The 14,144-nt window shown below is 40.6% G+C and overlaps 1 protein-coding gene across 1 annotated transcript in view; it reads left to right on the top strand.

The window, feature by feature from the left end:
- LOC101165069 (fibroblast growth factor receptor-like 1) overlaps window positions 1-14,144 on the top strand; it is an 85,879-nt gene that overhangs the window by 44,542 nt on the left and 27,193 nt on the right. The gene's annotated exons all lie outside the window — the stretch shown is intronic.

Below are 14,144 nucleotides of genomic sequence, written 5' to 3'. Positions count from 1 at the left end.
GATTGAGTTCACCAGGGAGACTTTAACCGTCCAAAGATTCACTCAAGAAAATTCTACCCATCCCTGAAGTGAATGTTTGTGAGAGATGTCCACCCCCACCCTTTATTCCACAAGCACCCACTCTAAAAGCTCCGATGAGAGGATCCAGGGAAGCTACTGGCCCCTAATGAGAAAAACCCATTGAAGTCACAGGCGACACCTAACTCTCACCCTTTGACATGCTGTAACTCTTCATTCCTTTATGCGGTCAATGTGAATCAGCTGATTCTGACGTGGAAAAGCAGCTTTGCACCAACATATTATAAATGGACTACGGTTAGTGTTGCGTGGTGCCACATAGCTGCTTTTCTTGCTTCAGAATCCAATGGAATGACGTCAACTACATAAACGGCTGAATTGTGGAGCTAAAACATTAATCTTAAAGGTGAACAGAGGCTGCACTCTTTCTCCAAAAACACCTCACAACAAACCCCAACAACAAAGGACAAGGGGGGGTCACAAACAATACAAGAACTGTTACTCTCTGCTGGACACAGCAGCATCAACAACGTTGCTGTTACCAAGTGAAGCTAAAAATGCTACCAGTTGAGTGTATCTAATTTATTGTTTCATTTATGTGCTTATTGTTTTCCCACCTTAAGTTGGCAGCATGGAGCTGGAGCACACAAGCACACCATGAAGGGATGTCAGAAGTGAGAAAGGGGGGAGACCGGGGGAGAGTGGGTTTTTGTTTCCGTTCAGAGAAGTTTGCAGGGGAGCCATGTACCCTCAATAGACAGCTTAGTCGTCATTATACGGTCTGGAGGATTTGTCCTGTTCACCATTGTTGCACTCAGGAGGCAGCAACACACCAAACACATACACACGCACATGTATGCACCTACACACACAAGCATGCACAAACATACACAAAGATGCATGCCTTTTTTGTTCTTTAAATTCCTTTCTGTTACTTTATTACCAGATTTTATTACCGTCTTAGTCAAGTTTCTGTCGTCTTACTATGCAAACATCACCATAACCAGCAGCAGAGGCTCTCACACACTGGGCTAATCTATTGACAGAGCTGCATGTTCACTCAAGGAGTCTTTTCTCATTAGGGTTGCGGTTTGTCACTCGCCCCGCAGGCTCTATTGTCCCACTCCAAACGAGTTACTACCCCTTCCCTCTGCAACCGCCCCCTCTCCTCTGAATGGACCTAAGACGAGTGGAGAGCCCAGCCAGTGCAGAACAGGGTCTGGCAATTAGCAAAGACATGTTTGAAGGGACCAGGAAGGCGAAAGAGGGGAGGAATCATGGGGAGAGAGGCTGCAAACCTGCGCCACAAAAAGCCTTCGATTGAAGTTTGAGGAACTTTTGTCTGTTCTCTGCCGCTTCACTCCCTCGCCACCATCAAAGCCAAGAGAACAGGTTCTTCAGCATCCCTCCTCCTCCTGCTTTCATTCAGTGCTCCTCGCACTGAGAGCGCATTTGTGTCAGCACTGAAAAGCCTTGTATCTTCTGCATCCGCTTTGATGTCTTAATGACAATGTGAGGAGAAAATTATTCTCAGGGACCGCCCCACCCCCATAGCCCCTTCTTCCTATGATGTTATTTTGGAAATTCCTGCATTTGCATCTGCCTTTTCCCAATCAGCCCTCGAAAACAAACATGTGGGATGCAGAAAAATTCAGAACAACAAAACGGCAGGCATTGAAGAACCTTATCTTTCCAGAAATCGAACTATTTATCCAATGGCCGGCCCTGTTGTTGATCCAAGTTTGATACATCCTGCGTCTGCCATGTTTCATCATGTTTCTACAGGGAAGTGTTAACCTTTTAAAATATCTACTCCGATGAAAATGGTGTTTTTAAGATGCTCTTGTGGCATTTTTCTGATAATGGAGGACATATAGAAAGAAAATTCAGCTTGACTTTTCATTTCTGAGTATTTTTTTATTTAAATTGTTGTGAATCAACAGGGAGCGGAAGTGGGGACATGGTTGCTTGATGGCAACGGTCGTGCCCACAAGTCAGAGATGAGATTCTAATGAACTCTTGCTGCTCTGCAGAAACTATGTCCTAGAAAACGACACAGGTTTATTGATTGTTGCTAAAAAATCTATAATAATAATTAAAAGACCACTGGGACATTTACCAAAAGAAATTCAAAGTGGGGCTTTGAAAGGTTCCTGTGGTTTAGGGAGAAAACAAACATCTGTTTTCTTGATAATGAAAAAAATAACAAATTTTCTTGAAATTAAGACGGATTCAAAACAGAAACTCTATTCTAATGAAGAATTCAGCTTCAGAGTAGGTTCTATGGCCTTCAGGTCCGCTTGTCTGCATCTAATTACATCCACATTGTTGCTACATTCTACCGCATCTTATGAAAAACAAATGCATACAAGCAGGTCTTTGCTAGGTTTTGCAGTTAAGATGCGCTGCATAAAACAGGCCCCTGAGAAATAAGTCAAAAATTCGGAGCCCATTTTTTTGGTTTTACCGAAAGTCCTTATTCTGAGAAAAAAATTGTTTTCTCAAACAAAGATTACTATGCTATTAAAAAACTTGTTAAGATTATTTGTCTTGCAAGACAGAATTTCTTGAAACAAGGGTCTGTCTTTTTTATCAGGTTTTTGCAGTGTTTTTGTTTGTTAAACTTTTGTTTTGCAAAGACGAGCATCTTTGTGATCCTGCAGCACATCTGCTATCAACCCAAAATGTCACCAGAGTCACAGCTGCATTTTTCTCTTCACCTTCAGCTGAGGAGTGATAATGAGATGGTTTACACTTTGAGTCAAAGCCTAATTTTTATGATGGCAAGTTCTGCTTTAATGGAGTGCTTCATACCAACTTTTATTGAATTTAAGCTGCTCTGGCTGTAAGAACCGGTGCTCCAGTAACAGAGCAACCAGAGGTAGGAGAGGAGGAAGTGTCGATGCTGTCAGACATGACATTAAACAGTGAGAACAAGCCCAGCTCAGCCATTAGAAGCCTGATGGACCCTTCACCTCAGCTGGTTGTTTAGGGCAGCTTTTGTGGAGCATAATCCAAGTGATAAACTGCATTCCATTGATTCTGTTGAAAAGAAATATCAAAGAGGAGCAAAGGTTTTTGAAGCACAAACACAGGTAAAAGGCTTACACTGCAACCTAAACAGAGTTGCAGGTGGGCAATCTGCAAGAGATGCAGCAATGTTTTTCCTCATCCCCAAACGGCTCTGAGCAACAGGAATGAAACAAAGCAGGCATCCGGGTGAGTCACGGAGGAACACAGGCCCTGCGGCTGCATCACGATGAGCCAGTTAGTTTTACATTGTTGTAAATTGCCGTTCATCAAAGAGAGCCTGTCAGCATGAAGCCTCACACGGCAGAGCAGGCCAACATCTTTGAAGTTCAGCAACGCACGGCTAATGAACGCACATGCAGATGGGTGCAGGAACGGCCATGCGAACAGGAATGTGCAGAGCAAACAGGCCCGTGACGTCCTCGCTCTTTACAGGTTCACCGCAGGCTTTGAAGTGTCTCTCTACCATTCCAGTGGGGATCACAGAGCAGATCAGGATCCACGCACAGCAGCACATTCTTACTGTTGTGCTGTATCACATATGATCAGATAATAAAGTCCTTTTAAGAGTTGTTTGGTGTGTTAAAGTGTAAGCCCATTTCAAAATAGGTTCCAGTGAAATTTGAAATTTGGACTCCAAAGCTTTTTAAAAAAAAAATCGTATAATCCTAAAGTACTATTCTTTTTTCCTACCATTTTTACCACTTTTATTATAATTGCTGCATAAAGCATTTTCAAATTCAACACTAATTTCAGGTTTTAATTGATTTAATATTAAAAGGAAATGAATGTTAATAATGAAAATCTTCAGCGCCTCATCATTCAGGTTTAATTAGTTATTCCTTATGAAATGCATATTTGCCTTATGGGTGCATACAGGCTGGGAATGTGGGGGAAATCTGTACGGAGCACGTAGGTGGCCCAAAGGAAAAGGTAAGGTTGTAGACTGATCGGTGAGGCCGCTGAGCAAAACTTGTATGCAGATTTTTTCTACGGGAGTTCTGCGAGCAACAGGTTATAGCAAATACTTGAATAACGTAAAGGCAATGAAGTAGGTAAGACAGGCACATCCTATTGATTTTTCATATTTTTAACAACCAAGATGCGTTGACCTACAATTCAGTTGTCAGTTTAATGTGAAAATATTCCAGTTTCTTTTTTATACTAGATGCGCGTCATAATGCAAAAAAAAAGTGTCATATTGTATATTATGTTATTGAGGGAAATGTCAACTTTCTGCTTTTCTTTGTGCACAAGGGGCTGTAAAATAATCTCAACCCATGAAGGATGAATTAGTTTTACCTCTAGAAGGCGACTAGGTGGAACTTATAGACTAATTTATGATTCCAGACCGAAAAAACGCCCTTCTTCTGAACTGCATGTGAGAAATCATATTTGGAAATAAAAAGGTTTCTTAGTTGTGCTGGATTAATGCAGTTTGATTTGCAAACGTCTCATTTATTAAATCCTGGAACATCAGGACTTCAGAACGGTCTTAGAACACAAGAGAACACACAAAACCTAAGATTATTTTTATTTGGATGTATAAAACTCTTTCAAATAATGAACCAATCTTGTTCACACAGTTTTAAAAAGTCTGGAAACCAGCCGTAAGGCACATTTATTGTATATATTTTATTTAGTAATTGTATTCACTACTTTTTCTCTATTTATTTGCTGCACTGTGGCGCTACGGTTGGCTCTCGCCTCACAGTGACAAGTGTTTGAATCCAAGCTGGGTACCTTCTGCATGTAGTTTGCATGTTCTCCCCGTGCATGCATGGATTTTCTCTGGAATTCCGTCTAAACACATGCTTCATGGGTTCATTGTAGTCTCTAAATTACCACTTGTTGTGTATGTAAGTGTGTGTGAGTGAGTGAGTGTGTGGCCCTCCAACAGACTGGCAAGCTGTTCAGGGTGAACCCCGCCTTCATCGCTGGGTTGGCTTCAGCAACTCTGTGACCCTGAAAGGGATTTGGCAGGTTCTGAAGATGGCTGAATGGGTTTCCATTAACTTTGTGGTCCAGGAGCTGTTTATCAGGTGATTGAGAGGAGAAGAAAGTGAGATGGTTACAGTACAGTCAGAATTATTGAAGGAACTGTCTGCTTTAAGGCATAAAAGTCGTCTTTGAATCAGGTGTTGTACAGTGAACCAAAGCTGAGGAGTTGTATCAGCAACACTTCATTGTAAAGCAATACAGGAGGGGTAGGAGGTTAAACGTGGAGTGAACTGGCACCTTTGCACAGATATTTAACCAGAGTATAACCTGATACCAGCAAAAGCGGAGCAGGCAATCAGAGGGTTCAAAGTCCTGGGCTGAAACCCGCGGTGTGTGTTTCAAAGGCAGCGCGTGGTGATGGATGCAAGAGATTTGTTAATTCAGCAAAGACGAACAGTGCCTTGATGTTTACTGAAGTGACTCTGGCGGCGCACGCATGCAGAGGAACAAATGCACACCGACACAAAAGATTGTATCCTCACATTCTGGCATGAAATACTACAGCGGCAATAATACACTAACCCAGGAAGGAGTCCAGAAGATTATGTGTGTAGTGGTTGGGTTCCTTAAATCACTCGTTCGCATGCTCTGCAAAGATTTGCTGAGTTCCTTACAGGAGGAAAACTCAAATTTCTCAAAAGTCACAGCGGTTCCTCTCTTTCTTGTTAGATTATACCTGTTTTGCTTCCTTTGTGAAACAGCAGCAGGTTGTCTTGTAAGGTGGTATCGGCTGTGATGATCTCCTTTAGCTGTCTTCGTCAAGATGAAGCATTTCCTCAGCAGGTACCATCAACAAAGGACTTTCTTTCTCGTGTGGCACTTAAAAGGACATCAGAGGATGGGATAATTATATTGTGGCTCTTAGTGGTGTTTCCGAAATCATCAAATATCTTCAACAATATTCATCATATTTTTATATTTGCACAGCTTACCTTAGATTCAACAATTTTTGCAAGATTGTCAGCGATTGTCAGCGAAGAACAGGATGTGCTCTATCTCTGACCCTTCCTACGAGAAACTAATGCTTGAAAGAGGTTCCCAGGGAAATACTGAAAGTAAATCGACAGGAGTGGAGTGATACGGACGCTATTTTGGATACATTTTGAATTATTTTGAGGATAGAACGCCTCTATCGGCATCAAGGGGTTAAACCTTAACACATTACCAATAAATACTTGAACTTCACTACAATTACTGATATACCACACTACACTGTTTAGTTATGCAAAAAAATGTTTTGGTATGAAAGAAAACACAATGTTAAAGGTTCTCCACAGGAGCCAAGATTTATAAGTACATATAATGTAGAGGTTAAACAAAACAATGTGGTTTTTAGCACTGAAGAAGATTATTTTGATCTGCCATTAAGCCGTATAACCATAGGGTTATTATAAAACACTACAAGGATGGGTATTTTGACAAGCTCCTTGTCTCAGTTTTGGTCTTGAGTCAACATAAAAGGGGAACAGTTTGTGCAAAAATAAAGGAAAGTTAACTAAGGAAAGAAGACTTGGTTTCAGTGTGAATCATTAAATGGTTTCTAAGAAGCTCATGAAATCCTTTAAAGTCTTTGCAGGGCACTGCCCCACACTCTACATCCATGCGCTGCTCAGCCATACACCAGGCAAAATTTCCAGGAGATATAAGTACAACAGTGACAGAAGTGGGAATTTTTTCAGAGCAGGAGGAGCTCACGTGTAAGGTTTGGTGTTGTACCTGTCACTGTTCAGAAAATGCAGAAAGGAAGGAACTTAGGTGTCTGTTGGTTGATTTTCGTCATGCTCCTTGTATGGTGACAATATAGCTTTCTATTTGTATTTCTATCCTATTACATCCAAGCCCACCTTCCAACTTCAAACACAGAACAAACCAGAAAGTAACAAATGTTGCACTTCCTCTATTGACCATTACAGACAGGTCAACTTGGCTGGTAGGATTTATTTTTAAGTCAATCATATTATTAAAACTCATATTTCCATATTATTAGGAGTGTATTATTTTGATTAACACATTGATGGACCCATATTAGACTCAACAAAACTTTGTGTGACATTGTAAATTACATGTCTAGCCTAGCTGTGACGTGCAAAACCTGGCTTCAAAAATACATTCATTAAATAAGATTAATATACTTTTTATTATTAAAAGTAAAAATCAAATATTATCTTTTAAACATGTCTATTCTAAGATTACTTTTTTCTGTGTGGGTTTCTTTCCTAAAAAAAAAGATGGAATTCACGCATTTCCTTTTCAAATACACCAGAAAACGGCAGGTGAGGCACCAGCAGCCGTGCCTCACCTGCGCCCAGACTGACTGGAGCTGCAGCTGATGCATGCGCTCTACTGTTTCGGTCTTTCTATCATCATAAAATACGCTATCTTCTTAATGTCTTCATTTTTCTTTATTCTCGCCATTTGTCTGATTACACTGCCAGTTTGTGACTGATTTAGTATTTCTTATCTGCTAAAAATACCCTTTAGAAATACACTTAGTGATGCAGTATGCGTTCCTCAAGGCAGAGGTGAGAGAGTGACACGGCAGCGAAAGAATCATAAAATTAGTGGTAGCAAGTCAAGTGCTGCTTAGTAATTCTTCAATATTGTTTAGCATCATTTTCTAATTGAAGGATTACGTGTCTAAACTCAGGAATTTGTGGAGACACGTCAGTGGCGGGGGTCTCCACTGAGACAGAGAGACTTTGACAACTGAAGAAAGAAAAGGAACACTTCTACAAACAGTTTATCCATGTGTTTCTTCAGAAGGAACGGCGCAATAACTTTCTTCGTAAGTAAAAGTAAGTCAATAATAACAATTGTGGGGATTTTTTTTGTTTTTGCTACTGTTTGTAAATGGAAGAAATACAATTTTAAACGACACACTTTAACTGTTCCCAATCAAATGGTGAATAAGCTACTTTGTAGGGTTCTTATGTTTGTAAATCTGACTGATGATGTCAGTGCCTCACAGGCGGTGAACCTCACCGCACGTCACTGCTGTTGGTGCTTATATTTCTATAATTATTTGGTTTTCATTATTAACCCTTTAACATTGGAACTTTAAAAATTAATGTAATTCCATCAGATTCTGTAGTGGACAAAAGCAGCTTTGTACTGATATGCAACGCTGTACAGCAGTGAAGTGATACATTTTATATTTTCATACTTTCATACTGATACTTTTTATATCGGTCTTGTGAACATTACTAACGTAAAGTGTTGCAAATGGACTTTATGCTGATATGCAAGGCCAATTTGCAGTACGTTAAAGAGTATTTGTTATATATATATGTGTCATTGGTGACATCTCTGGTGTTAAAAGGTTAACCACACCCTCACCAAACATTGGACCAATCGGCCGTGGGGCGGCCGTGGTGCAGCGGTAGGGCGGTCGACCCATGATCGTAACATTGCAGGTTCGATTCCCGCCTTGCACGCCCATGTGTCAAAGTGTCCTTGGGCAAGACACTAAACCCCACCTTGCCTCTGGTGGTAGGCGGGCGCCTGTGTTTGGCAGCGGAGCGACCACCAGTTTGTGAATGTGTGTGTGACTGGGTGAATGGGTCTGTGACTGTAAAGTGCCTTGTCCTTGTAGGAAGAAAGGCGCTATATAAGTATACGCCATTTACCATTACCAATCGCACACTAGTTCCTCCATTAACAGTTTGACGGGACAATGTGTTGAGATCGGCAAAATTCCAAAATCATGGTGCCAAGAAAAAAAGCATCACTCTGTTCTTTGATTCAGACGTCCCGTTATCTGTTCTCTTGTTGACCTTGATTTTAGGCTTGTGACCCACATCCCCGTCAGTGTTGGCTGGAGACCAGATCTTTTCCACCATAAACTGTCCTTCCACGCTGTTTGGTCATCAGGTCATCTCTTAAAGTCTGCGGTTTTCCTTTACATCTGTGTCGTGTTTTATTCGTTTTTTTGTAAGGATGTCTGCTCATTTGAAGATTTGCTCTTCGTCTCAGTGCAGCGGGCCCCATGCAGCTCCTCACAGGCGTGTGTGGTCCAGTGTTACTTCTAATTTGTATACGTGGCACTCTGACACTCTCTGTTTCCACTTTTGTGATCTCAGAGCGCCCCACATTCCCGTGTGCAGCAGCGGACATGAAGTCATTTACTAATTCCTCTGAATCATTTCTGACCTTGAACGGATTGCCTCCATCACAGGCAGAGCTTGTTGTTGTCTGTTTGCCAGATTTCATATCATCTCCTTTTTTGGATAATCTCACTGGGCCGTCAGCACTTGACTCCGCTGCTCTGCCGCTGAAGTGTGAACGATGATTTAAAACAGCGACATCGTGTTTACATGCAGCACAAGTTTTTTTTTTAAACACCTAGATGAATTTAACCAGATGCATTTGTTTTAATCCCACATGCACAAAGAGGGAAAGCGGCTTCCTGGTTGTGTGTTTTTAGAACTCGCAGGCTCATTGCCGTAATGTTTATGAACCAGTATGTGGAACCACTTTTTTTTTTCTTGTTCCTGTATATTTTTTCATTAGGCTGTTGATGTTTCTGTGCTTTGACACAGCCCAAGGTGCTTCTCGTGTTTTCCTGATTGTAGGATTCCTTCACATTTTTCTCTCCAAACCAAACTTAGGCCTCAGTGTTATCCCAAAGCTGACCACCAACAGTATGAGCCTGGAGCTGGCCCCTCGGATGAAAATACACCAGAGCTGGATTTATGATCATACTGCTGGATAATGGATCTGGCTTTCTTTTCTACTTCATAAAGATTTGGGATGTAAATAACAAATTGTGATTGTGGCCCTGCTATGGACTGGCCAGTAGTCCACCTTTGCCCTGAAGTAGCTGGGAATGACTAACATATGGATGGATGAAAAACAAAATGCAGTCTCACCTTTTTGAGGGTTTGTTGCCTTCTATTCAGACCATGCACAGAGTTAGGGAGTAAATAAACCTGAAATGTTTAGTTTAATGTAGACGTGTACTATAAACCCTTTAACACTGGAACTATAGCTCCAGTGTTGACATTCTTTGAACTACTGTAACTCTTTAACCGCACTGATATGCACACTTTACACTAGTGAAGTGTTTATGCCATCAACGTGAAGCCAACGGATTCTGATGCGGAGAAAAGTCACACATAATCCTGTCGGGAACTGGTGCTGGAGGACAGGACCCAAAATGCAGAGCAGAGGACCTGACAAGGATGAACTGAAAACCAGAGAACCAAAAAGGCTGAGAGCAACCAACTAAAATGACGACAGCTGTGGATCGTGATGGACCGGGAAACATTGTGACTGAGGGCAACTCAGAACTTGACCAAAAACCACCACAAAACCCAAACCACAGAATCCTTACAAATCCGTTGGAATGATGTTGATTGCGTAAATGGTTGAAGAGGTACGGCAGCCAAAAGAGCGTTAGTCATTTTGCTGTTGCTGGCGACAGCACTGGTGTTAAAGGGATAACAAGTGTTTGTTTCACTCTGCCCTTATGATGCAGTAACTGAGCACTAATACTGGTAATTAATGTCCCGAGTGGTGTTGCATGGCCCACAGGCGCTACCTGCCCTCGCAGCTCCCCTTTGACCTGAACTTACCGGCTGAGCTCTGGACAGATCTACACTTGAAAAAAACACTTACTTCAGAATGCCGGCTTTTCTGATGCTTTTATCTCCATAGCAACCATTTCATGTTTTGATTGCCTAGGGTTGATGAACAGGTCTATGTACTTTTTAGAAGAATCGGCAAAAGTACATTTTTTGATTTCCTTGGCAACAGTGATTTTTAGTTAACCATCCCCACACTTCTAATATGTTTATGTATTATGTTATATCATTTAGTTTAGCTTGAGCAGAGATTTATTTAATCAGTTATCACAATACTTCAGTAAAAAATGTGAGAGCAACAGGTGAAAGTTACTTTTGCAAGTAAACACCATTTAAAAAATCTACAACTTCAAATTCCAACATTCTTTCCCAAGTGGAGTCCCATTGATGCTTGAGGAGTTAAGAGGCAATAGATCAAAGTCCCTAGGGGGAGTTTAAATTTGTAGCAGGTACTAAAAGGGAATTTAAGTATTTTTTTCATGATAGTGGCTTATTCCCAAGGTCAAGAAACTCCAGTTGTGGTTGTAGACTTAAGCTGGCAGCATGTGTGTCAAATTTTGTGAAAATTGCTTGAACGTAGGTTTTGCTTATCATATTGTGGAAAATGTGAAAATTGCCCAATTTCACACTTTGCCACACGATGGCTGCCAAGCCGTAGGTCCTGTGGCCATCCCATAATAATGTCAAAACTTTCTTTGGATATGAATATTTGTTTTAGTTTTGTGATTGGTTATTGATATAAATGTGTAAAATTGCAAGTTTTCCTCATATTGTCCAGCTCTAATAAGTGGAAAACCTGCGATTTGCGACATTAGTGATCAATACAAGAAGATATAACTTGCTATACATAAACAAAAAGCAAAACATCTAAATACATCATTTCCACTTCACAGCAACAGTTTCATTTAAATAAAAGTCAATATAACTTAAGTTACACTCCAAATGACCCTCGTCTTCACAAAAGGCAATACTCTAACATCAAAGGCGTCCATCCGACTGGTCAAATGCATAAATGGATTTATTTGATTCGTTAAATACTTCAAGCTGCCATAAGATTGTTTTAGCACATAAAAGATAACCATTTATCACAATTTTCACTGACTGTGGCCTCTTGCTATGCCCAAACGTCCTTTTTACTGAATACCAGAGTGGTGGCGGGGGTCAAGGCACAGTGAGGATGAAGAATTGTGAAAACAATATGTTCCTTGAATTCACGACTGCTGCAGGCCAGAATAAAGATGTATGTATTACTTGTATAATTATTGTTTGTATCTGTTTTTTTATCATGTGTATTTAATTAGCTCTGCTTCCTCTGGATGCTGAGTGCAGAAGAGATAGTTGACTTGGAAAACCTTTACTCTTGTCAGCTTCTGCACCTCGGACTGTTCAGTTGTTTCACTCTACTTGCAGCAATTGAAGCTCGTTTCCTGTGGCTGCTGGACTTGGTTGCAGATTCTGATGATGACTTTAGTGGACAACAATTCAAGGCTCAACCACAAGGTTAAAAGTTTCTATTTTGGTCAGAAGAGGATTACTTCTTGTCAGTGTTCCCCTTTCGGCGCCGTCTATTCCAGCCCTCCAGCAGGAGCGGGTACAGGGGTTTAGAGCCAACAGTGAAGCAAACAGGACACGAATAATCAGCCTTGGGGTAAAAGTCATGGTCCCCATTAAAAAAAAATGCTGAATTGGCATCTTTGGGTTTGGGATTACTCCTGTTTTACCTGAAGTTTTGAAGTCAGATTTTAAAATGAGTCAGCTGAAACAAAAGATCACTAAAACTTCCCTTACAAGGAAAATGTTAGTGTAATTCGTTTGCCACTCTGCAGTTTTTCATGGAAGGTAAAATTGACCCAAAAAAAGGCCTCTCACTTGTTTTACATCCTCCAGTTATTCCACTTCAGATTTGATGGTTTCCTTTCAAAATCTACACCCCCATTTTAGCACACCAGCTAAGTTATGAAGAGTAAAAAGAAAAACAGGATTCACATGGGAGTCTTGATCATTTTCCAATAACTGCATAAGAGGTTTTAGTTTTGTTAGAAAGTAAACCAAAACCGTGTAAATGTAGCGAACATTAAGGCCTTTAAAATCTGAAGGCTGATTCAGGCACATTCTTTAAAGTCCCACTCTGATCATCTTTTTATCTATTTTCCCAGTGGTTCTTTAATTTTGATTTTACTGTTGTTAGCCCAAAAACCTAAACCTCTAAAAACCCAGTGTCAGTTTTTAGGACATAATTTCTACAGAGCGGCAGGAGTTTATTGGAAATCCACCTCTAAGTTGTGGGCGGCCCTCATTTCCCATCATCTTTTTTTGTCTACACTCTCTCCTGTTGGCTTCCAGTGCCTCACAACTCCAACCTAACATTACCAGTGCAATAAAAACAGCGACCAATCATGGAGCTATCCAGCTATAAAGTTTAGGTCTAGATCCCAGCTCAGACGGGGAAAACAGAGACGTACGTGGATCTATTTGACTACAAGCATATGCATCAGAAATGAGCTTTTGGATCAGAAAAATGTCTCAAGAACATGTTAAAACGCCAAAAATACTTTTTTTTTATCAGACTGGGTCTTGCGGGAAGAGCAGTGTTTTGAGTATTTTATCGATATTAGCTTAATATAATAATTGCTTTAAAACGCCCCCAGTGGTAATACAGTTATGCTAACGTTTAGAAACCTCTGCAATAAAGCTATAGGAATTTCCCAAATCAGTGTTTGTTGGTTAATAGCTAGTTGTCTAAAAGTACCTAAACAAAACATGGACACTGTTTATGTTAAACTGTTATTTAAACTACTAAACTAATTATTTTTGCATGAACTGCACAGAAGGAAGTGGTTGTTTTTTTTTGTTTCTTTAAGCTGTGATAAAATGGTAAAGTCAAATTTTGTTCATCAAATACTAGCGCTTTAGCTTTTGCATATTCTTTTTTTCAGTTATAATTATAATGTCATTAGATTTAATGGATAAAACAAAACAGACTGATAAAAGTGTGTTCCAGTCATCTCTGGATGTAAATAGTACACTGCAATGTCTCTATGGGATCTGGTTCAACAACACGAGTTCTTGTAGCTGCTTGGTTTTGACTTTAAGACAGAAACAAAATGAAAGGAACAGATCGAGCACAATAGAACAAACACACAGACAACCTCTAGAGAAACGCACCTCTGCCGGCACCAAGTATGACGCCGCATCATTTCCCCCCAAAACGTTGTGTATGAGTTTGTGTGTGCAGATTGGACACAGCAGATTGCTCCCACACATGACCATCCATTCACCCGCTCTCATGCAGTTGTCTGACACACACACACAGATGCATATAAAGACACAAGCAGGCACACAGACACAGGTGGCTGTAATTAGTGAGAAGAGCCCCGTTCATGGCATAAGATCAAACAGAGGTGCCGCTCAGTTTTAGTAACGACAAAGTTTTACTGATCTGCACACACACACACACACACACATACATGTGCCTTTTCTTCAGTTCCCTAGCTTTGTTTTCTATTGTAATGA

Source organism: Oryzias latipes, chromosome 10 (assembly GCF_002234675.1).
Source record: "Oryzias latipes chromosome 10, ASM223467v1".
NCBI classification, from domain to species: domain Eukaryota; kingdom Metazoa; phylum Chordata; class Actinopteri; order Beloniformes; family Adrianichthyidae; genus Oryzias; species Oryzias latipes.
Note: the sequence above shows the minus strand (reverse complement) of the source record. Positions and strands in the feature narration are given on the sequence as shown.